Genomic DNA, 25,057 nt, shown 5'->3' on the forward strand with positions numbered 1-25,057 from the left:
GCAGTGAGCCTCGAGCTGGGACCCAAACCCAAGTCCTCGACCTCCTGCCTGCCTCCCTGTCCGCGCTTGTCAGGCCCTCCCGGTGGGCCCCAGTCATGCCCGGCAGGTGCCAGTCCGTCACAGCCCACCCTGGAGCCCCATCCACACCGCGTCCCGCACGGACTCGAGCACCCGCCACCTGCCGGCAGCCAGAAACCCAACACCCTCCGCCTCCCTTCCCCTGCCCTGCCCGCAGAATGGGGGGGGGGGGAAGAGACACACCTGGGTGGGGTTGAGGGGGACTCTTTGTTGGGGCGGAGGGGCCAGGCACAGGGAGTGAGGTGACAGCATTGCAGCCAGGTTGCATCAGCCCTGGCTCCGATGTGGGCAGGGAGTGGGGGGATTCTCTAGGGGCACCAGTTCACCTGGCAACAACTCCTGATTGCCCGGATCCTGCGGCAGGCAGAGGGGCCCCCTAGGGAGAATACCTGAGCACAAAGCGGGGGAGGGGCCCTCAGGCTCCTGGTTTCCCCCATAAGCCCCGGTCAGTTCTAGGACCGGACAGACCACCTCAGTCCCCACCCTCTCGACGTCCTACCGCTCCAAACCCCTTCCCCACCCCACTCAGAAGACCCAGCGAGTTAACCCTAAATCCTATTACCTCGGAGTTCTGACCATCTATCTAGATATGTGTCATAAAGTCCCAGGGCTTCAGGACCCCTGGCTTGGACAAGCTGCAGACATGGGGAGGAGGAGGGGAGTGCTGGAGATGAGATGGAGGTCAGGGTGAAGGTCAGTAGGGGAAAGGGAGTGCGTGGGCTGGGACAGCCGAGCACACTCTAGCCCCGTGGCCACCTTTAACCCCATCCTCCTCCTGTGACCCCCTTGGCTCAAACTTGAGGGATGGGGGACTTTCTCTGTCCCTCAGCCTGCCAGCTTCCCAGCCAACTCCCTGAAACCTCTCTGTCCTGTTGCATTCTCTGTCTGTGGACTGGGGTCAGCTCTCCCAGTCCATGTGCTGCCCTCTGACCCTAAGGTGCCTGTCACTTATTTCCCTCTGACCAGACCCCAGACGATTTCAAAGAAGGAAGAGTCCTTAGGCATTTTACACACGTACAGGGTGTGTGCCACTTTCAGACTGGCACTTTTTGCTGACTGAGGCAAAGGCACAAACAAATGTGATTCCTGCATGTCTGCTCCTTCCAAAGGAACCTTGACAGACTGTGAGCCACAAGTGACAGCTAGGATCTGAACCCAGGTCTGCTGACTCCATCTCCAGCCAGTGCTCTGCCCCACACCTGTCTGGGATTGACTCAGGGCCCCTGCTCAGCCTCCGTTTCCCTGAGGATCCTCCCAAAGCAGGGCCTAGTCCCAACCACACCTGACCAAGCATCTCTTCTGCAGTGTGAGTGTAGGCCAACTAGCCTCCACTGAAGACCTTCCGTCTTGGAAATCCATCACCTCCTTGGGCAGCCCTGACCCAAAGTAGCGTCTTCCCCCAGTTCTCTGAGCCAAGGAAACAAGGCTGGCCCACCTTCCACCTTATAGGCCCTCAAGAACTTGAAGACAGTTCCTCCAGCCCCCACCCCCTCCAGCCTTAAGCCTTCTTTCTCCTCCCCAGCTAAATGTTCCCATTTGGGCCAGAAGTCCTCATAAGGCCTTTCACCTTCCCAGTCATCTGCCTGTGGACACTTTCCAGTGAAGGAAGGAAGGGAGGGAGGGAGGAAGGAAAAAAATGTTAAGCCCTTACTAGATGGCCCTACCCTCCTGGAGGGTATTCTAATAGCTTCCATGCCTCCTGGGGGCCCCTTCTTCCCTTGGCAAGGTCTTCCCACAGCCTCCATTTTGGGGGAGGGGCCCCTATCTCACTTTCTGAGTAGGTGACTCCCCCCTTCCTTTGTGACTGGCTTCCCAGTTAGGTTGGAAAGTGAGTTCCCTGAGGACAGGGACTACCTTTTTGTTCATATTTGCATCCTCCGGGTTCAACAGAATGTGTCACACATAGCAAGTGCTTGAGAAGCAGAGAGCCAGGTTGTGATCACATTTGTAGCTGCACTAGGGGCTGTGGGGTAGAGGGGCTGCTATTGCAACGTGGGCAGGAGTCCATCATGTGCCCCTAGGAAGTGTGGAATTTTGTCAGGCAATGAACTCTCCTTGCATGGAGAAGTGTAGTCAGAAAGGAAGCTGGACTGGGCTGTGGGCACCAGCTGGACCTGCCTGGGGCCTCTGCACCCCTAGAACATTCACCCTCTGCCCACTCTCTATTTCCCTCCTCTAGGCCTCCTTACAGCTCCCCCAGTGGCCCCCTGACCCTAGATCTGCTGTCAGACATGGGGTCATCAGGAGATGGCTGCAGGGGGAGATAAGGCTGGGAAGCAGGTCAAAAACCAGCTCACTCTAAGTGGGTCTGCCCACTAGGGAGGTTAGGGGTTCAGGTCTCTGGACATCTGGGTCACAAAGGGCATGGAGAAAGGAACTCTTGAGAAAGGGAGTGGCATGGTCCATCTTCTAGCCAAGTTTGTATGTCCCAAACATCATTATGGGTTACTGTCCCCTGGAACGTTCAAGGCAACCCAGGCAACTAGCCTCAGTCCCAGACTGGTTCCCGTATCAGGTAAAATCCCTCCAGCTTGGAGACTCTGGGCTTCTCTAGAGATATTGGCATGTGTTTATAAGTCAGTAATAATTAGGGTGGCTAGTTGGTGCACTGGATAGACTGCCAGGCTTTGAGTCAGGAAGACCAGAGTTCAAATCTGGCTTTAGACACTTACTAGCTATGTGACCCTGAAAAAGTCTTGTCTCAGTTTCCTCATCTGTAAAATGAGCTGTAAAAGGAAATGACAAACCATTCCATTATCTTTGCCAAGAAAACCCCAAATAGGGTCACAAAGAGTCCGACACAACTTAATGACTCAATAACACCGTTCCAGTGAACACCAGCCTAACCCCTGCCCCCAAGCAACTCCCAGTCTAATGGGGTCGACAACAGGCAAACAACTAAGTCCACATAGGATGGAGATGGTGTGAATAAACAGCAGGTAACCCCAGGGGGAAGATGCTAGCGGGAGGAGGGGATGATGGGCACTGTACCAGTAAAGGTTTCCCATGGAAAGTGAGCTGAACCTCGAAGCCCAGAGGCCAAGAGGAGGAACAAGAGGCTTCTAGGTTTAGGGGACAGCCTGCACCCCACCTCCGCCTTACAGGGGCCTCCTACCCACCAGCCCCTGCCAGTCCTGACCTGGGAGCCCTCCTCTTCCTAGCCCTCCCCAGCCAGGTGCAAGCTCCCTCAGTATACAGGGTAACCAGCCTCCCAGTGGCACATCTCCATAGCAACCATCTCCCCCAGCTTCATCTCCTCCCAGTCCCTCCCACAGGACCCCGGGAGCTGCCTCCTCGAAGCCACTGTGGATTAGAAGCAGAAGCACCTCAACTGCCCCGCCCCACCCCACCCTACCCCACCTGCATTTCTCAGACCCAGGTAGGGCTTGTCCCCCAAAGGCAGCCTGTTTAGGGGCACTGACTTCAGAGCCTGAGTAGTAGCAGGGTGTCCAGGCATCCCCAGTGGGGCTGCCCAGCCCTGGCTTTTTCCTCTGATTTCTCCCTTTTCTTCAGACTGGCTCCTGTAACAGTGCAGTTCAACCACCAAGTGCTGTTTACCCCACTCCAACCAGACCCCGTGCTGAGTGCTGGGGTACAAAACGAACCCGGGAGCAGCCCCTGACCTCTGGAAGTCTCCCTTACTTTCACCCGGCCAATACAACAGCAACCTAATTGTTTCCAGCAGGGTGGCAAATGTAATTGTCTATTTGGGGGAAAGGAAATTCCCAAGACAATACAGTGTGATCTTTCACTGACTATGGCCAAAGCTGCAGGGCTCTAAATGTCACTGCACTGCCCTAAATCTGCAGAAAGCATCCTTACTGCCAGTCTCCCTGTCCTGAGGTAGCCCACCTATGGGGGATTGAGATGATGGCTCTGGAGGAGCTGGTCAGAAGACCAGAGGGAAAGAGCAGGAACCACTGGAGAAATCTGGAAAGGCTTTTTGTAGAAGGTAGCACCTGAACTGAACCCTGAAGAGAGGCAGGGAGTCTCTCAGGAGGGAGGGCATTCCAGGCATGGGACACAGCCCAAGCAAAAGCAGAGTGGAAATGGGTGGCCACAATCATCATCCAGTTTGGGTGGAGCATTGAGTTAAAGGGAGTAACAAAATGAGTCAAAAAGGGAGGCTGGCCAGGTTGTGAAGGGGTTTAAATGCTGGCCTGAATTGTATTTTATCTGAGAAGTACCAGGGAACCCCTAAGGACTCTTGAGAAGTGGAGTGACATAGTCCAGCCTATGCTGTAGCTCTTGTAACACGGGGTTCCCCTGCCTGAGCCTCTCCTTCTAAGTCTTCTCTGTTGGATCCTATGAACCCCTCCCCAAACAATTGTGAACCCCCAAGACTTGAGGGGAACCTGGAACCTGGATTGACCAATCAAGAGAGGCATTTTGGCTTGTCGGAGCTTGACCTATCATAATGTTCTGACATGGCAGACCTGCTTTGCTTTGCTCTCTGAGTGAATCCAAAAATGGTCCTTCCTGTATTAGTAACAAGGCCCGATCAAGTCGACCAGGAGCATTCTTCTGCCAAGGACAAGGCCCCTTGACCCAGACACTTTCTTGAATAATGGGACTTTTCTTACCTTGGTTTTCTATAGACATGTCATATTACATTGTGTTATGGTGTTGTGGTTTCCTGACATATTATGGTGGAACCATCTCAAAGAATTCAGAATCGACCACCTCTAATCCAAGAATAGGCATTTATGGAGAATGACGCTTCACATGGAGTGGACTAAGTTCCAAGAGGAACCAGCAACTTCAGAGAAAGCAAGATGGATTTTTATCAGGCAAAGATACAATTTCACAACAGAAATTATGAATATTAAAAAGACAGGAGGGGTTGATATGGAATTAGGTAATGGGGAGGCATCCTAGTCACAGTGGAACTGCGCTTGCAATTGTCCACAAGGCGTATGAAAAAACCCTTTTGGAGAGCATGTATGTATGGTAATGATATTACAATACATCTCTATGTCAAAAGCTTACCTAACAGCCAGCTTTTGCTATTACTGCACAGCTGCCTACTTAGGGAAAATCTCTTCCATTATTTGGGGGTCCACATCCTGCCTGGGCATCCTGGTGGTGTTGCTTTCTGATTGGCTGAGCATTGTAGTCCTGTCTGATACTAGAAGGAGTACATGGACTCACCTGCTGTTTCTATGGGAAATATGAGAAATGGGTCTATGGGCAGTGGCTAGCTAGAGGCAGTGACTGGGATCCCATCACATGGACACGCCTGCTGTTTCTGGGAGAAATATGAGTTCATGGACACACAGCGAGGCCTGTATTAGGAAGTTAGGATATTGAATGGGGGCAGGGGACAGTGGGATCTGGAAGGAAATTAGAATATTGGGGCTGGGGGCAGCTTTAGTAGAATTCCATCAATGTCATGTTAGTGACAGAAGAAACACAGACATCCTGGGTCTTTAATTTCAATTGACATTCTCCATCTTAGTATATTTACAATCTATCCCATTAAGAAATTCCTTTCTCATATCCTAGTTAATATATATGGAGCTTATAACTTTGGCTGACATAGGCATCCTGGGCCAGGAAGGAAGGGCTGAGAGGGAATGCTCTGAAGATAGAAGGTCCCTTTGTCTGTCTGCCCTTGGGCTCATTTCTACAAATGTTCCTTCAGCTTTGAGACAGATAAACAAGCACACACAGCCTGACATTTCTTTCTGAGAATGGACTCAGTAATGGTTGGACCCAACTTCTTTTTTTTCCTTCAGTTGACCTCAGATTTCATTGAAATGGGAGACTCCCAGTGAGGAGTGACTCTGCACCAATGCATGTCGGCCTCTGCTCTCCTGCTTCTGGTCTGATCTGCCACGGTGTTTTCTCTGAGTGGGCAGCCAAGCCTTTGTTGATGAGCTTTCTTGGGACCTTATTAGAATCCATCTAACACGTATCAAAGTGTCTCCCTGTCCTTCTTTCCCTCTCCACTTTCTCCAGGGTTCAAAGCCCCTTTTCTGGGGTTTGACCTCCTGCTTCCCAGGGTTCTCTCCTGCTGAGTGTCCTAGGGCCAGAGTCCAGCTGAGCCCGAGATAGGCTGACCAGGAGAAGCAGACCTCCCAGGGTATAATATGAGAACACAAACACATTATGAGAATTTAGAGCTGCCAATACCACAGCCTTTTACTGACAGCATAAGGGGATGAGAGAGAAAGGAAGAAGACATCCAAAGGGGACTTAGGAGGTCAGTAGGCTCACTTTTCCAGGCCCTGGCAAATGTGTAGCTCCTTTGGCCTGAGCCCTATACAGCCAAGCCATCTTCAACCTAATCGGGAATCAACCTCTGTCCTAAGGTGCCAATGGGTACATCCATAGTCCATAGGGAGAGAAGTAACATCGCCAGATTGAGGGAGAGAAACTCCTTTGATTAGGCCTGAAAATGTTTAATATAAAATTTTGGAATAATCTCTTTGTTCTCTCTGAAGCAAACTCAGAGAATGCCTCTTCCTATGTCAGCAAAAGCCAGCCAAGGCTGACTTAACATTCCTTAAGAGACCTTTAACCTAAGACACTATCTTGAATAACAGGACGTTTTCCATGTCTTAATATTTGTAGACATATACTATGTTATGGCATGTTAATGGTAAAGAAAACACAGACATCTTGGGTCGTACTTTCTATGTGAAACTTTGTCAAACTCTGTTATCTTATTGTATTTACAACCTATGCAATTAAGAAATTCCTTTCTAATGGTCTAGTTAATCACTTATGGAGACCATAAATCTGAAGGACACAGAACACTTCTTTGTCCTAAAACATATTTAAGGCTGCCCAATTCTTTGTATCGGTAGCCAGAAAATTTCTGGCTCCATAATGCATTGTGTTACCGTTTTCTTTAATAGGGAATTGACTAATTAATTAATTAAATCATAAAATGTATGCATTTAGCCTGTTGTCTTTTCTTTAACCAGAGTTTTCAGGTCAACAATTATGGCTCCCAAACGTGGATTGGAACAGAGGAACAGGACAGACATTGCCTCATCTCTCCAACGCCAGGACTCCGGCGCCAGTAGGAACTATTTTTCCTAGAGTCCTGGGCCTTGACGGGGTCAGGGTAAGTCCTTCCATTCCCAGCTTCCAAAGAACTCTCACTTTAAATTCCCTTTAAAAGAAACTCTGGGGACCGGAGACCAAGTCGCGTTAAATCGCTCTGTATTACTTAGGTCTCCTCTGGCGAGCGATCTCAGGAAACTTAGTACAGGTATTGCTAGCACTAGTGTTAATCAACTAAAGATAGCCCTAAATTATGTTGGCCACCACAGGGCTCTTTTGGACCGGTCAAAGTTACTTTATCTTACAACCAAATTAAGAAAGGCCAACAAAACAACTAGCCAGCAGAGGGAATGTTTCATCTTGGGCTTGCTGAATTGGCTGAATGAGAACAAAAGACAGGTAGCCTCTTCCCTGTAGGACTGGGAGCTGCTTCAGCACCTAGCCATGTCCTGGCAAAAATCCTTTCTTCTTCAAGGGCTCCAGTCTGTCCTTCCCTTCACTCCCTCCACCCTATTCCTTGCCCCTTTCTTCCCTCCCCTTCCCCTTGAAGGCCTCTGATCTGGGGAAACCGACGGCACCTAGATGCAATCTTTTCCCCTCGCCTTCCCCTACCTTAGACCTGAGGAAGGCAGCCTCTGTTCAAGCCTACGTTGCCTCCCTCCTTCCCATTCCCCATCCTGGCTTTCCTTTAAGGACTCTGGTCCTGAAGAGGACAGTTACAATCCACCTAAGAACTAGAGGCCTGAACCTATTCCCATGGGGCCTGTTCCTTTAAGGTACTCAGAAACTTTGGAGCACCAAGGCTCCCCACCCCTCCAAAGACCTCAGGGGTGTTCTGAGCAAAGGCTGCAGGATTCCCCTTTATTATCAGACCCTGGATTCTTGCAACATCCTTTCCTCAGAATGATAATAGCCAATTCATGATGGGGATTTCTGGCAAGCTTCTAATTGCCTTCTCTCTCTGGGTTGTTTTTTGTGAGCTACGTTTGTATTTGTCCTGTTGTCAGTTTGTCTGTTGGTGTATGTCCGTGTCTGTATCATGTGTGCTGTGAATGAGTGTGTTATCTTGTAAGATTTAAGTGCAAGCAGCCGCACTTCAAGGGCTGTAACTAGGGAAATAAAAAAACAAAACTTTGAGACTTTTCCTTGTCATTCTGGTCTGGCCAACCTGGAATTACAACGGAAAGTTAGATCATCTTAGGTAAAATCATTTTAGCAGATTTGTATGTTGTGAAATTAATCAGAAATATTTCAGGAACTGATCATTTGAAATAACTCCTAAGATTGTGGGTAGCCCACCTTTCTAGGTAGAGCTTGGAAATGCCACCGAGGTCCTAGACATTCTGCCCACCCTGTCCCAGCAGCTGCATAGCCTTAGGGGCTCAGTAAATTCTGCTGCTGTGGGGGTTTGGGGGAGATGGATGAATCAGGCCTGTGACGAGCATTCTCTACACTGCCTGTGACAGTCACCACTGGGACCTCAGTTTCTCTGCTCGTGGTAAGCTTCACTTCTCTGCTCAGTTGAAAAAAGTATTTTATCTCTGTTTGACCCGTTTTCTGATTTGTAAAAATAATTATGCTTGTTGTTATGGGATCAAAATGATAAAATGATTGTAACATGCTTAATGTAATGACTGGTATATGTTACATACAACATTATTATCTCTCAAATGTAATTGTTACCTTTGAAGTGGTTTTAATTGCTAAAAGTAATAAGATCAATAATTTCTGGAAATGCAGATTATGCCATCTGTAGTTATTGTTGTGTTAAAACTGTATTTCTAGGATTGTATTTCTGAATTTCTCTTAGATTGTGAAAATTGAGTGACCACTGTAATCTAGAAATAGTGTTAGACAAAGCAATTTTTAATTTGAATTTTGTTGAAACTAAAAGATGTTGGGAAAATTGTGTAACACCAGTTATATTACTTTATCAGTCCTGCTAACTTTGTCTTATAATGTTTTGTAACTGTCATTTAGAAAACCGGGTATTTTCACCCTTGTCTGTTAAAAAAGTTAAAGCTTAACAATTTGGCTATCTTCTATGAAGTTGTAGGATTGTTAACTAAGTTATTTGGGATTACTGTTTTAATGCTGAAACCTAAAACTGTTAAGTGATTCCTGTGTATGGAAAGGAGGGAATGAAGTGAAAACTTTATTTAAATTCCTTCTGTTCATTCAGAACAGTCCTCCCATTCCCGTGGGTAAGATCATCAGTCCTAGTGAAGGAATTTGGTTGGTTAATGCAAATTCTAAACATTGAATATTACTTGCTCAGAAGTTGTAATAGATAGAGAGAATTTTTAATAATTGGTTTTTACATCAGGAAAGTTTTAAATCTGAGAAGGAAAGATGTTAAATGGAATCCCTTATGTGTGTGTGTCCTGGTAAATATTTATTGTTTATTGTAACTCCAAGAGAGTGGAAATAACTGTTATCTGACTGTAAGCTGTGATTAGTGAGACTTGCTGTTTAAGGTAAAAGGCATTTGGGACCATAACTATTTTTGGTTTTGAGTTTGAATTTGGGTATAGTTGTCTGCATTAAATCAGTATCTAAGACAAATGCCACAAGCTACTCAGAGAGAATGTGATCCTGTGCTGTTAACAGGTGAAGTTTGTATCTGGAAAGGAAACACCGAGGGGACAGTTCTAGACTCAATCTAGGATGGGATCCCCGGCTCAGTTTCCCTATTGTGTTCCTTTAAATAGAAATGTTTCTCACCTGACTGTTCCTGAGTCTGGCTATGAAGCAGATACTGCATGACTGGAGAATTTCACTCCCATCTGAATTCAAACAGAGTAAAGGATGTTTTATCCTGTCATATTTGGTATGTCACATGTCTCTGATTTTTCCTTCTATAGCAAATTTCTGTGGTAAATAACAAGGGACCAGCAAATCATGTGAGCCTTTTGTGCAATCTTACTGGGAAATCTAATATTATTTTTATCTGAAATTCAAACATGTGCACAAGTTTATGTAAACTAATCAAGATTCACCTTAAGATGTTCCTATTGTTTAAAAAAGATTTTAAAAGCAACAGCGTCTCTTATATCTAAGAATACTGCAATAATTAAGAATTCAATTTGTTATAATACTTTGGAAATTCATATTACTTAAGAACATTTTTTGTAACAACTCAGCTTTAATGAATTCCAGTTTTAAAGGTTTATTTTTGCTTAAGAAAAAAAAGAGATATCAAGCATTTTAAAAGTTTCCAACTAGTTTTCTTCATAAGAGTTTAGTGAACATTAGAGTAAATTTTAAACTGTTTTTAAAGAAGGGAAATACTTTAAGAAGAAATGTCTCGAAAAATCATGGATGATTCTTAGAAGGCCTACTAAAGCTTCAAAATAATATACTGTTAAATTAAGCTGTTTTGATCTGAATATGTAGTCATTCTATGGCCTAAATTAGAGTTAAGGTTTGCGTTTGAATTTATTATATGCAAAAGTTTTAATTCCTGAAGTATCTCATTCTTCCAGAGTGAGTATAATTAGGGAACAATAACAACTTGTGAAACAAAGACATAATTCCATCAAACTATAAATTTAGTCATTAAGCTCTTTGCTTTGTTTAAGCTGGAATGAGATTCCAGTACAGTTCTGTTAGTAAAAAAGTAATAACTTAGGAGCTATCTTGTCTTATGGTTAAAATGTAAAAGCAAGGAGAAGAATAGGATTGAGAGATTTGGAAAGATAAATTAAGTTCTGTTTGAAACTATGAAAGGTAGATAAGATTTGGGAATAAATATGGGTTATGCAAACCCCTCTTGCTCCTAGATAGTTGTTCTGGATACTTTTGTGTCAGTTTCAGATGGCTTAAAGAGTGAGGAAGTATTTTATCTGAGGGATACCAGCCAATATTGATTTGCTATATAAGACTGGGACTGCAATTTACTATTGTTTGAAGCTCTGATTACAGGAATACTTGTCTAAGTTATCATAAAGCCAATTGACATGTGCTGCAGGCTAAGGGTGGATGCTTGGAAAGGTTTTGAAGACGACCTTGGACACGGCCGAGGTAGGATCTTCCTAACTTTATTTTCCAAATGTGCTATTTCCTTTCTGAGAAAGGAAATCTCCCACCTGATTATCTCTAAGCCCTGCTTTCAGCACCTGGCAACCTCATGATTACATGTCAGGTAATGGCTTATTCCTGGAATCAGCCAGAACTAAGGAGATTCTTTCCTTCTGTTAACATTGTCCCTCTTTTTCTTTTATAGCAAATCTTTATAATCAAGAAGTTCTGAAAGTACAATACTAAGTCTATCAAATAATAAATGGAAATTGGAGCATCTCTGAGTTATTATAATGGGGTGCAGGAATGAATAGCTTGCAACTTTAACCTGTATTCCTGGCCAAATAAATAAATATAATATAGAGATAACATCAAGGAAATGATTAGATCAGGTAAGAAGACAAAGATGTAATGTGATAGATGCTTAATTAGAGTAGCAAATTTTGAGGAAAAACAATCAGCCTGATTCCTCTAAGAATTATATGCAAATGCATATGATTGACTTCTAAAATTTGTCATGCTTTTGATAATAAGATCTCAAATCTGTATTTTTGCATGAAATTTGTACAGGATAGTAGTAAAAGTAAGTGAAATTATTTCTTCTCCGTTAAAATATCTGTCCAATAATTTAAAAGGCAAATGAGTTCATCTTATAGTTGAATCCTCACATTTTAAAAGACTCTTACTCCAGATGCAAGATTTAGATAAAGACAGAAACAGCAAATAATGTGCACCGAAATTTTCTGAAATTTCAAAAAAAAAATGGAGAACAAATTTTAAGTAATTGTACTAATTTATGTTGTCAGAAGTATCTGGAAACTTCTAGATTTGAACCAGAAAGGCAGAATTCTCTTTTTTTAACTATCCCAAGAATAAAACCTATTGTCAAAGAAAAGATATCTAGGTATCAGATAACTACATGAGAAATCTGGGATTCAAGGTTTTGTTTAAATGAAAATTAAGAACGGATTACTGGGAAACAAGGAACTTAATGTTAATTAACTTTGAAATAATAATTGCATTGATTTGTATGGTTCATGTTTAATTTTCTTGTTTATGTTGGTGACATGTAAATCTCCCTTTCAAAACTAGTCTATTGTGAGCCATCTAAGTTTTAATCTGTACCTGACCTAATGTAAAAATACAATTTGTGAATTGTAAAAAAACTTCATTGTGTTGTCTGAACCTAGCCCTGCATGGCTGGGAAATTGAACTATTGCTAAGTGCCTTTAGCCATGTTAACTATGTTGTATTGTTTCATCTCAATTATCAAATCATGTTTTCTGGGAGACCCTGTCAAGTTTTCTGTGTAGACTCTTGGATCCATCTGTCCTCTCCATTGCCCCTGATCCTGAGTGGACCGTGCCCTCCAGTTTTGAAGAGGCCTGAAGAAGATGCCATCAGACATAGACAGCTTTCCCAAGAGCCTGGACCAGACTTGCATGAAGAGTAAACTCTCACAATACTGGTTATTTAGAGGTTTTTTCATATCTTTGTTGGTCTACAGGCAAAGCCTTCGGCTTGCTTTTGACCAAAAGGAGGGAATGATAATGTTTAATATAAAATTTTGGAATAATCTCTTTGTTCTCTCTGAAGCAAACTCAGAGAATGCCTCTTCCTATGTCAACAAAAGCCAGCCAGGGCTGACTTAACATTCCTTAAGAGACCTTTAACCTAAGACACTATCTTGAATAACGGGACATTTTCCATATCTTAATATTTGTAGACATATACTATGTTATGGCATGTTAATGGTAAAGAAAACACAGACATCTTGGGTCGTAATTTCTATGTGAAACTTTGTCAAACTCTGTTATCTTATTGTATTTACAACCTATGCAATTAAGAAATTCCTTTCTAATGGTCTAGTTAATTACTTATGAAGACCATAAATCTGAAGAACACAGAACACTTCTTTGTCCTAAAACATATTTAAGGCTGCCCAATTCTTTGTATTGGTAGCCAGAACATTTCTGGCTCCATAATGCATTATGTTACCGTTGTCTTTAATAGGGAATTGATCAATTAATTAATTAAATCATAAAATGTATGCATTTAGCCTGTTGCCTTTCTTTCAAAGTTTTCAGGTCAACATAGGGAATTGATTAATTAATTAATTAAATCATAAAATATATGCATTTAGCCTGTTGCCTTTTCTTTAACCAAGTTTTCAGGTCAACAGGCCTCCTTACAAATACATTATCTCATTTGACCTCACAGCACCATAAACTGGATCTTATTATCCACATTTTACAAGTAGGAAACTGAGGCTCGATGAGATCCACTAACCAGTGGCACAGTGAACAGAATGTCGGACTGGGAATCAGGAAGCCCTGAATTCAAATACCACCTCAGACATTCTCTATGTGACCCTGGGCAAGATAATTAACCTCTGTCAGCCTCCTTTTGTCATCTATACAATGGGAATAAGAATAGCACCTACCTCACCCTGTTGTAGGGATCCAATGAAATAAAAATATGTAAAGCACTTTGCAAATAAACCAGAAGAAGTTAAGCGAATGTCAGCCATTAAAGTTATTTATTATTGCTGATTAAGTGTTGGCGGCCAGATTCAAACCCATGTCTTTCCTCTATGCTCACCACCCAGCTGTGTGTTTTCAGGGAGGTGAAATGTTTCAAACAGCTAAGTTGTGTGTGCTGACTGCTCTAAGTGACCTGCCCTGATCCAGGGTTCCCTGTGCCTGCCAAGAGGGGCCCCGGACTGGCAGCAGGGAGACCACTCCCCTCACTCAGAGGCTGTCATATCTGTCCCCATAGCATCTCTCCAAAGGGTGTCCTTCTCTCCACCCCATCAGCACTGCTCTAGTACAGGCCTCCATCACCTCCTCCTTGGACTACTGAAAAATCTTCTCACTGCCCCCCCACACACATCAATCCATCCCCCCTCCCCTTAACCACCTACAAGATTTCTCTAAAGTGTGGGTGGGACCATGTCCCTCACCTCCTCAAGGAGCCCCAGTGTCTTCCTATGACGACTAGGATCAAATATAAAATCTTCTCTTTTAAAGCTCTGTCCTATCTGGCCCCTCCCTACATTTCCAGCCACCCTGGTGCATTCTCCATCTCTGTTCCCTCTACATCTGCTCCTCCTTTGCTTCCTGGTCCCACCTCCTGCTGGAACAACCCCACCCCCACATACACAGCTGCCTTCACCTCTCCAGTCACCTCCCATCTATTTTGCTTATGTCTGGAATGTACCAAGATGTTTACTCCTTGTCTCCCCCATTAAACCATAAGCTCCCTGAAGGGAGCTTCTCTTTGCATCTCCAGAGCCTTGCACGCAGTAGGCACTGATAATATTTAATATAAATTTTAGACTTTAATAAGGGCCAGAGTTTGAATTAAGAAGAGCCTGGACCTAATGTTTCCCTTTGTTTAACTTAGAGGACACCTTTTGATGTCAAGCAAGCAAATGGGACTTCCTTACCAGACCCTTCTTCTGGCATCTTAGTGATAAGGCCTGGGTTGTAACTTCAGCTTTGTCAACTCTGTTAAGATACCACAACTTCAAAGGCCTGTTTAGGACAGGAAGCCTGGTGGGATTTTCTTATTGTATGTCACAGAGACATATGTTTACAAAACCTGGAATCGCAAGGCCAAACAGACATTCCTTTGTTAATTGTCTTATCTTACTAAATTTATGATTTGTTCAACTAAGAGAGTCCCTTTCTCACGGCAAAATGTATATAAGCCAGAAGATTTCTGTACTGGGGAGCCAGAACATTTTTCTGTCTCCATAATGCATTATGTTACCATTTTCTTTAACAGGGAATTCATCAATTAATTAATTAAATCATAAAATGTAGGCATTTAGCCTGTTGCCTTTTCTTTAACCAAGTTTTCAGGTCAACAGCACTTAATAAATGCATGTCACCTTGACTACTGACCATTTATTTCCAAAGATCACATCTGTAGGACCCTTTATAACTCACAAGGGTTTGCATCCATATCATCCCCACACCACCACTGTGGGATATAGGGCAATAGGGATACAAGGGGACTGTGTGTTTACTAAAAAGTCAACATGTTCTTGGGCTGCATTATGAGAGATGACCGTCCCACTGCCCTCTACCTCAACAGACCTCACCTGAAGTCTTGGGTTCAATTCTGGGCTCCATGGTTGAAAAAGGGCATTGACCATAGGCAAGAGTCCACAGGAGGGAGATGGTGTCAGACAGGCCTTGAGTCCATGTCAAATGGGAATCAGCTGAAGAAACAGGGGTGTTGGGCCTGGGGAAGGGAAGGCTGGAGGGATATGAGAGTGGCCTTCAAGTATTTGAGGGCCCATCCTGTGAAGGAGGAAACAGACCAAGATTAAAGGAAAGCTGTCAAAGAGGGGCCAACAGAGGCCTGAAGGGAGGCGACGCTGTCCAACGATCGGCTCTGTCCCAGCGTGGAATGGGTAGCAGTGGGCTCCCCTGACACTTTGCTGGTGACTGTTCTGAGAAAACATTCTATGGAGCCAGGGTATGTCCCATCCACCTGTGAAGACCAATCAGCATGTCTGGTGACCAGCCTCTGATCACTCCCACAGTGGCAGTCAGGGAATGAATGCCCTCCTCTCTCCAAAAGGACCACTATGTCCGTTGTCAGACTAAGGACCTCCTGAGGTTGGGTTGAACCCACACACTACTTCTTTACTAGAAGCAGCCTCAGTTTCATCATCTGTAAAATGGGCATAACAACAGAACCTACCTCTTATTATGAGGGTAATTGAGATAACAGAGGGATTTAGGAGCTAGAGCTACCTCTGTGACCCATGGAGACCCTTCCAGGATAGAGGCCGAAGGATAGGAAGCCTGGCTCTGTATGGGGGCCACCATGAAGCCAGGAGTTCAGGAGACACACAGGCTAGCTGTGAGACCCTGGGAAGCCTGCTTTCATTGGTTCATGATGTTCAATGTGGTCATGCCCTGGGCACTGTTCACATTTGGAAATTGATCCTTGGGTCCCCAGCAGTGTGGAGCAGTGTGCAGAATGCTGGGTTTGGAGTCAGGAAGAACTCACCTCCTAGCTACAGGACAGTGGGCAGGTCACCTTTGTAAAAGGAGGCCTAGATGGTCTGTCTGCCAGTTCCCCATCCAGGACTGGATAATCTGGGTTCAAACTCTGACTCCTACCAGCTGGGTGACCTTGACAATTTTCTGTCACTCTCAGGATCTCAGTATTGCCCAAGAAGGGTTGGGTTCACTGCGGGAAGGAGTCCCTTCCTTTACATTAGGAGATTCAGGGGATTCAGTGGAATCAATGAAGAGGCTTAGGCTGGACCCTTAGCTCTACATCCCCACTCGAGGCCTCCGCTTCCTGCTCTGGTCAAAGGAGGGGGGTGCTCTAGCTCCAGATGTTGTGTCCCGGGGCCCAGGAAAAACCCTTGAGAGTTCTCTCTCTTTCACATCTTTCCTCCCATTCTAGCCTGCTTCCCCATTCTCTGCCCTTACTGGAATGTTCCTCTTTCCTCACATTATTCAGACCCCAAGTCCACAAACCACACTTTTCCAGGGTAATTCACACTTTCACAGAAGCACGTATACAGCCTGAAGGCCCTCTGTGGACTGACGCCCTTAACTTCCCTTCTTCTCCATTAACTTTCCTTCATCTCTTCTGTCCATCCCTACTCCAGCCTGTCCCAAGTGTCTTGGGATCAGAGCATCAGGGATTTAGAGGAGAAGACCTTGGAGATGATCTAATTCAATTCTTAACCCCATTTTACAGGTGAAAAAACTGAGGCCCAAAGAAGTCAGGGGTCATTTTGCACAGTCACTTTGGGGGAGGGGTGATTGGGGTAGATGCCCACCAGGCATCTTACCACATGGGGGCTGGATTCTCCTGGAGCTGCCTGTGAAGTTGGATGGCAGCTGGTCTGCCCGACTTTGGATCAGGCTATGGGAGCAGCCAGGTGGTCAGAGTCAGAGAGGTCTGGAGGCTTCCCCCCACCATATCTTTGGGACCAAGCAATCCTTGGTGAAAAGGATTGACAGAAGACCAAGTAAGGGAGGGGAAGGCAGGGAGGACAGCCCCCCAGGTTGGGAGCTGGGCTGACATTAAAACCTTGCCAGAAGCAAGAGGCCTCAGCTGCTCAAGTTACCATGGTGGATGGACCCCATTCTTTTCCATTTTGTCCCATTCATCCAGTCTCTTGCAGCACGCTATCCTCCTGTCATCCCCACTTTTGACTTCTCCCCAGTCTCTCCCTCTCTAATGACTCCTTCCCTCCTGACTACAAACACCCCTGGGTCTCCCTGATCCTGAAAAAAACCTTCATTTGAACCATCCTTCCCTGCTCTCACCCCATAGCCCCTCTGCCCTTTGTAGCAAAACTTCTCCAAAATTCGGTCTCCAGTCAGGGCCCTCACCTCCTCCCCTATCACTCTCTTTTAATCCCTTAGCAATCTGACTCAGACCTTATCATTCCACCCAAACGTCTCCTCTCCAGTCACCAGTGACCTCTTAGTTACTAAATCCAATGGCTTCTTCTCGGTACTCATTCTCCTTGACCTCTCTGCAGTCTTGGCCACTGTTGGTCACTCTCTTCTCCTTGATGCTCTCTCCTCTCTCTAGGTTTTGGGGATGCAACTCTCTCCTGGTTCTCCTCTTCCCTCTGTGACAGCTCCTCTGTCTCCTTTGTTGGAGTCTCCTCCAGAGGCCCACAGCTTTGTGCTGGATTTTCTCTTCTGTTTGTAGCTCTTTGAGGTCAAGGACTGTCTGTCTTTTGCCTCTTTTTTTATCCCCAGGGCTTAGCACCAGCCCTAGCACACAGTAGGTGTTTAATAAGTGTTTATTGAGTGAGTAAATGCATTTAACCTACATGCCAAAGGAGTGAGGTCTCTGAAGTTCCGCTGTAGACAGAAAGCAAGCTTGGGGAACTGAGAGGAGATTCCTTGTGACTGAATTAACCTGTGAGATGCTCCAGGGTGAGTACTTTGCCTTTCACTTGGTACAATCCCTGGCACACAGTAGGTGCTTAATGATTTTTGACAGACCCCTAGCAAGGACTCTGAGGGAGGACCAAGGACAGCTGTCAGAGCTGGATACTTTTCTTTTTGGATGGATGAGCAAGTGAACCACCAGGACAAGCTACAAGTAGTAGCTTCCTTTCCAGCTCTAGGCTCACAAAATACTAAACTTTACATATCATCTTTCCCTCCATGATCCCCCATAGGGCAGCCACCTGCCCCCAGTGCCAGATTAAACACTGCACCTCCGTGAGCCTCTCTGGAGATCCTGGGAAGAGTTAAGGAAGAGATTCTCACACGTGAGACTGAGAAGACAAGCTGTTTGGTGGAAGTCCTGAGGATGCTGGCCAGACCCCAAGCTGATGCTAGACCTGGGCCCCAAACCACAAATCTGTCCCCAGACACCAGGACCCACCTGTCCTTGTCCCTAGCCCCAGCTTGGGGGTCTGATCCAAAGAATAGTCACTAAAGAGTCCTATCACACTGGAGGGGGGTCTCTGGTAGAGCTCCAGGGATCCTTCTGCGCCCAGTATCGCTTTACATTTACCAAGCCACTTGCATCAAGGCAGAGATAAACACTTTATTAGATTTACAGATAGAATACAGTTGGGAGGGACCGGCAGCCTACTGGACACCAGAGCTGGGATCGAAAACAATCCTGACAGGCAAGGTGAGGCCAGATCTAAAAAGGTGAGCACATTGGGGATGTGTATAGTCTACTGTTGAGTTTAAACAATCAGCTTTACCAAAGAAATACAGACTACAGCCATTCATGAAATGGAGGTGCCCAAACAGCCCCAGGGATGGGCATCTCACTGCCTGCATTTAAAGAGTCATAGACCAGAGCAAGGAGGGATTTCAGGATGGCCTGCGTCCAGTGAAGTTTCCTTTACGACTTCATCCCACCCCCAGCACTATCAGAATCGGGCCACCAGGTGGCGACCATCACCTTCCAGCCATCAGTCAAGAGAAATGTTCCGCGGGGATCCAGGGGTGACCCCAAAACCACAGCACCCCCACCCTCACTAGAGGGCCCTCGCCTTCAAACTCTCCCACTGAGAGAGCTGGGGCTCAAGCCACTGCATACAAAGTTCACCGGGGGTGAGGGATGAGAGGGAGATGGAAACAAGAAAACAGAAAGTGATTTGGAAGGAGAACTCTGGGAATCTCCATTTTCCTCTCCCCTACTCTCATGCTCCAATGATTCCATTGTGAGCGCCTGTTTGGTGTTTGATCAGATGGTTCAGAGGAAAGGAAAACTGAGAAACAGTAAAAAACCGAGAAAACGGTCTTTGACAAGCTTGCTGGGGTTCTTTCTTTATTTTTTTCTTTCAGTTTACTTCCCTCTTGCCAAGTCCTCAGGACAGCTCTCTGGAATCCCAGGGAGACAAGCGTCATTGTTCCACCTGCTCCTTCAGTGCCATACATAAAGGGGTCTTCACAGAGTCAGCGTGGCATAAATATTATCGAGTCCCAAACTTGTAGTCCCCTCCTAGATGCCGTCCTGGACAAATGCACCAAAGGACATTTTACATAGCTGATCAGAGATTATTGTCTGCTTAAAAAGAAAAAAAGTCCATAAAAATAGCGAAAACTAGACATTTTTTAGAAACGAAAATTGGAATAACATAAAGTTAGTAAAAGGGGGGAGGAATGGAAGAAAAACTGGGATTCTGCTCCCAAAGAAAGAAATTCTAAAGGCCAGTTGAGCTCCCAAAATAAGTAGAACTTTCTCCACTTGGGTTCTAGCCCCCTTCCTCTTGCAACTGAGAAACCAAATTGCTCTGACCAGAAAAATGCCTCTGGGTCTTAGCAGTCCCTGCAAAGTCCAGTTATATAAAGTAGCATCAAATACTATAAGGAGATAATAGAATATGATCTACTCATAGAGACTCGATTAGTGGGTAATTAAAGAGATAATGGGATGATTACTCCAGCTCCCAGGGAATCGCCTTAGAAAGCTCTGCTCATCCACCACACATGTATCACTCCATAGTACATCCTTTATCCCTGTAACTCCCCTCAGGACACAACGGCAAGAAAACTAGGGGCCCAGTGGGTAGAGTGCCAGGCCTGGAGTCAGAAAGACCTGAGTTCAAATATGGTCTCAGGCACTAGCTGTGTGACCCTAGGCTTTTGCCTCATTCAGTTTCCAAACTGGCAAAATGAACTGGAAGGAAATGGCAAACCACTCTAGTATCGTTGCCAAGAAAACCCCGAATGAGGTCACAAAGAGTTAACTGAGATGACTCACAACAAAAAAATAGCATTAGGTCTAGAAATAACACAATGCAGCAAAACAGTGGAAAAACCAGGGGCCACAAAGAACAGCTGGATGAGGTGAAGTTAACAAGCTGTAACACAATAGAAGCGTGAGACTGATAGACAGGAAATATGCAAACCAAGAAAAAGTATTACCCTTAGAAGGACAATCATCGTGCCAGCCTCAGTCTGCAGCCCTGGCACTCAAAGGAGCCCAGCTCATCTCCAAGAAATAGCTCTGACGGAGGAAGGGCCACACCCCAGCTGAATCTTTTTCTGTGGGGCCCCTGAGAAACCAGGGTGTCCAACCATCAGAGCCCCATCTTTCAAGGGGTCCCCAGAGGAAATCTCATTGTCTAGTACCATGGCTGGTGAGAAGTGGCTGGGCTCATGCCACAGGCAGGCACCCATGCCAATTTCAGTCCTTCATCTGTCATTGCCAGGGGCCTCAGGATCAGCTCTGGGATAGCCCTTCTGCTCATTAAACCATTTATTAATCATCAATGATGAGCTAATTAAATGATTTACTAAGCACCTACCATGTGCTAATTAAACTATTAATCACCTACTATGGGCTAATTAAATGATTTATTAAACACCTACCATGTGCTAATTAAACCATTTATTAATCACCTAGGATGAGCTAATTAAATAATTTATTAATCGCCTGCTGTGGGCTAATTAAACCATTTCTTTAGCCGGTACTGGTGCCAGGGACTGTGCTAAGCGTCTTGGACATAGCAGTGCTTAATATTTGCTGAATTTCATTATTGAATTCTGCTAAATTAACCCTTCACATTTCACCTCTCCCAAGACCAAGACAAGAGGTGCCAGTTGGGCCAGGTTGCCCCCTTCTCAGTGACCACCTCAGCTTGGTATTCAGCACAGCCACTTGTCCAGGGGGCTGCATAAGGGGCTCTTATTCAGGTGAGAATTGGACTGCAGGCTTCTGGGATCCTAACTCTGGGCAGGCCCTTCCCAGACTGACTCCTGCCAGTCTTCCCAGACTGACTGCCCATTCCTCCTCTTTAGTCAAATAGGCCTCTTCAGTGCTCCCTGAAGTCAACCTTTTATCTCTTGCCTTTGAATCTAAGCATAAGAGGACCCTCAGACCAAGAATGCCCTCCCACTTTAACTTACCTCAGTTTCCTTAACTGTAAAATGGGGATAACAACAGGCCCTACCTTACATGGGTTGTCATGAGGATCAAAGGAGATGTTGCAAAGCCTTTCACACAGTACCTAGCACATAGTAGGCATTTAACAGATAAGTTCTTTCCTTCCTTCCCATGTCTCAAGATAAGCCTTGTACAAAGTCGGCAATTTAATCAATGTTAGTTGGATAGAACGTGTTTGATTCAGTAGAGTCAGACTGTTCAGCAGACCTAGAAACAAGTGGGCAGGTGAGGAGAGGTAGATTTGGTCTTGAAGTGAGGAGAGATGGGAGCTGTTCCCCAGTGGGAAGGGCTGCCTTAGGACACAGTGAGGTCTCTGAGGGGCTGTCCAACTGCCGGTTGGGAGACTGGAAAGGATGCCCCTGGCGACCAGTCTTTCCAGTGCCAAGGCTCTGGTGCCTGTGGCCAGTTCCCTCCCTCTGCCTTGGGTTCTGAGGGGGCTTGAGGTAACACTACAGAATCACAGCATCTCAGCAAAGGTAGGGCCTGCCCATTCCATCTGCTAGGCAAAGGGCCAGCCCTGCTGCCTTCAGCTTAGGGGTTCCTAAGACTCCCAGGATCCAACATCTGCTTGAAGACCCTCAGAGAGAAAACAACCCCCTCTCTGAGGTGGCCTCCTCTGCTGTGGGACAGCTCAGATGCTGTGTGTCCCTCTCCAGGCAGGTCCACTCCTGCCAAGGACTCTGAGTTCACCAGACTTTGGTCTGACTCCAGGGAGTCACTTCCTTTAGCTCACTCATGTCCCCCACCATGCTTTCCCCTTCCCAGGAGACTCTGGAAGTCCCCTGAAGAAAGCTTACTTATGGTTTGGATCTGGGAATCCCTTGAAGCAGGTAACAGGGTCCCCATGCCTGCACAGGGGCTCAGTGTAGACAGTGTGGTTAGTGGCACTGGACAGGCAGTGTTTCCCCCTTCACAGAAAATTAATGAGAAACAGTGACCTCCTGGAGTTTAGGAAGGAATGTAGACACACATGACTCACAGGGGAATCCTCAAAAGTCCTCCTTCCAAAGTAAAGCTACACTGCACCCAGCCAGGCACCCAGGGGCCTGCCTGACCCCGGGCACATCAGGGGTCAGCGGGGCTGAGAGCACCTCTGCAGGCCAAGAGACAGCACACATCAGATGCCTTGCACAGAGAAGGAACCCAGAAGGCAGGAGGCCTGTGGGACCACAGAAAGAAAACTGCACTTGGAGTCAAAGGACTAATTCCACCTTTGACATGGCCTGTGTCACTGTGAGCAAGTCGTTTCATGCTTCAGGTCTCGATTTCCTCATCTGTCAAATAAGGAGGATGGACTCTGGGATTTCTATGATACTTTTCAGCCTGGGCCACCATCTGGTTTTGTTTTGGTGGGGGTTTTTTTTTGCCTGGAGCCATTTTCCATTCTAGGGCTAGGGACTGGAATCCTCCCCGCTCTGGGTCTACTCCAGCTGGAAAGCCCAGGGGACAGAAACAAAGGCTGAGCCACATCCCTCCTTCAGATACATCCACCACGCTGATTGCCCTCCACTGAACCCTCCGGCTCATCAATGTCCTTCCTAAACTGCGCTGCACAAAAGGAGTCTGACCAGGACAGGGCAGCAGTCCCCCCCTTCTTCATCCTCCCCCTCCCTCATCCTCTCTCGTTTTCTTTTCTTTCTTTCCCTCTCTTTTCTCATCTCTATCTCCTTGTCTCTGTATCATTCTTTCTCCTACCTCCCCTACTTTCTCTCTCTGTGTCTCTCATTCTCCTCTCTCTTCTGTCTCCCCCTCCCTCTTTCTCTCCAATGTCTCTCTACCTCTTCATCTCCCTCTTTCCCTTTATCTTTTTCCCTCCTCTCTGTCTCATCTCTATATTTATGTCTCTTCTCTTTCTCCCCTTCTCTCTCTTTTCATCTCCCTCTCTCTCTCTCTACTTTATTTATATGTCTCTTTCTCCCTTTCCCTATACTTCCCTGTCTCTTTCCTCTCTCTGTGTCTCTCTTTTTCTCTTTACCTCTCTCTCTCTCTCCTTATCCCTGCCTCTCTCCTTTCTCCTTCTCTTTCTCCTTTCTCCTTCTTTGTCTCTCCTCAGTTTCCCTGGTCCTCTCTCTGTTTCTCTTCACTTTCATTTCCATCTCCACCCTCTGTCTGGGAACCTTCCTTCCTTGCATTTCTCAGGTCTCTTTCATGACCCCATTGTGTCTTGGTCCTCGTGTCTTCTCTGACCCTCTTCTGTGTCCCTCGTGTCTCTCACATGTTTCTATCTCTTTCAGCAGCATCTGTCCCCTGGCTTCTCCAGGCCTCCATCTCTGGGTGTCTCCAGACCCTGCCCCACTCCACGTGCCATCTGCCATCATAAGGTGATCAAGGTATCTTCTATCCCCCCCTCCATGGGATCCCCTGAGACAAAGACTTTAATGTTTGAGGGGCCAAAACCCCAAGATCTAAGGCTCAGAGCTCTGGCTCTGCCCCTTAATGCCCAAAGGGCAAATCCCTTCAGCCTATGGACCTGCTGACTCCTCCCTAAATGTAGCTTGGACAGGAAGTGGCTTCCAAGGTCCAGCTCCAGGCCCATGGGCACTCCCAGGGTTTCTCAGGCTCTTTGCTGGGCCCCAGCCTGGAAAATCTGGTGTCCATCATGTGCTTTTGAATCACCCATAGAGCTCTCAGGGAGTTCTTTTAGGACTTTCCCAGCTTCCTCTGAACTTTAGAAGAAACCCTAAAGGGCTTCTTTCACCACTTCTCCAATGTTCCAGAGACCGAGAAGAGACAGAAAAGCATAAGTGAGACAGAGACAGAGAGAGACAGAAATGGGGAGCTGCTCTCTGACCCCTCCTCAGTCAGGAGACTGTTCACTGTTCATCCATCTTGCCCCAATCCCCGTTTGTGGGCTTTCTCCTGGGCTCTGTCCAGGACCCTCCTCTCTTCTCCCTCAATTCAGGCTCCCTTGGTGACCCCCACAGTTGTCATAGGCACAATGGTCATCTTACTGCAGATGACTTCTGCATCTCTAGGTGTAGCCTTAACCCTCATCCTTCTCCAGAGTTCCAAACCCACATTAGCCATTGGCTTGTCTCCATTTCCAATGGACTATCCCATAGGCATCTCTAATTCAACATGTCCAAAGCACAATTCATTCTCTGTCTCCCTGAAACTCTTCTGAACGTCCCTCTTAACTGGTGGACACAGTCATCCTTCCAGTAACCCAGGAGGACCACAGTGGGCTCATTCTCCCTCATTCCACACAACCAATCAGCTGCTAAATCTTATCTCTTCTCCCTCTATGCCTCTCCCTCATCTACCCCCTCCTCTCCCCTCACACAACCCCCACCCCATCTCACGCTGGTCCTATCACTTTTCAGTTGGAGCATTGTCTTAGGATTGATCTCCCTCCTTCAATGTATCCCCTACTCAGGCGCTAAAGGGATTTTCTTCACACGAAGACCTGATGATGACACTCTCCTGACCCAGAAATTCTTGTGATTCCCTATTATCCCTACGTCAAGATACACATTTTGCATTTAAAGTGGAGGGGAGGGGGGCCTGATAAATGCTTAACTACTGGCTCTGA

This window comes from Notamacropus eugenii, chromosome 5, assembly GCF_028372415.1.
Source record: "Notamacropus eugenii isolate mMacEug1 chromosome 5, mMacEug1.pri_v2, whole genome shotgun sequence".
NCBI lineage: Eukaryota > Metazoa > Chordata > Mammalia > Diprotodontia > Macropodidae > Notamacropus > Notamacropus eugenii.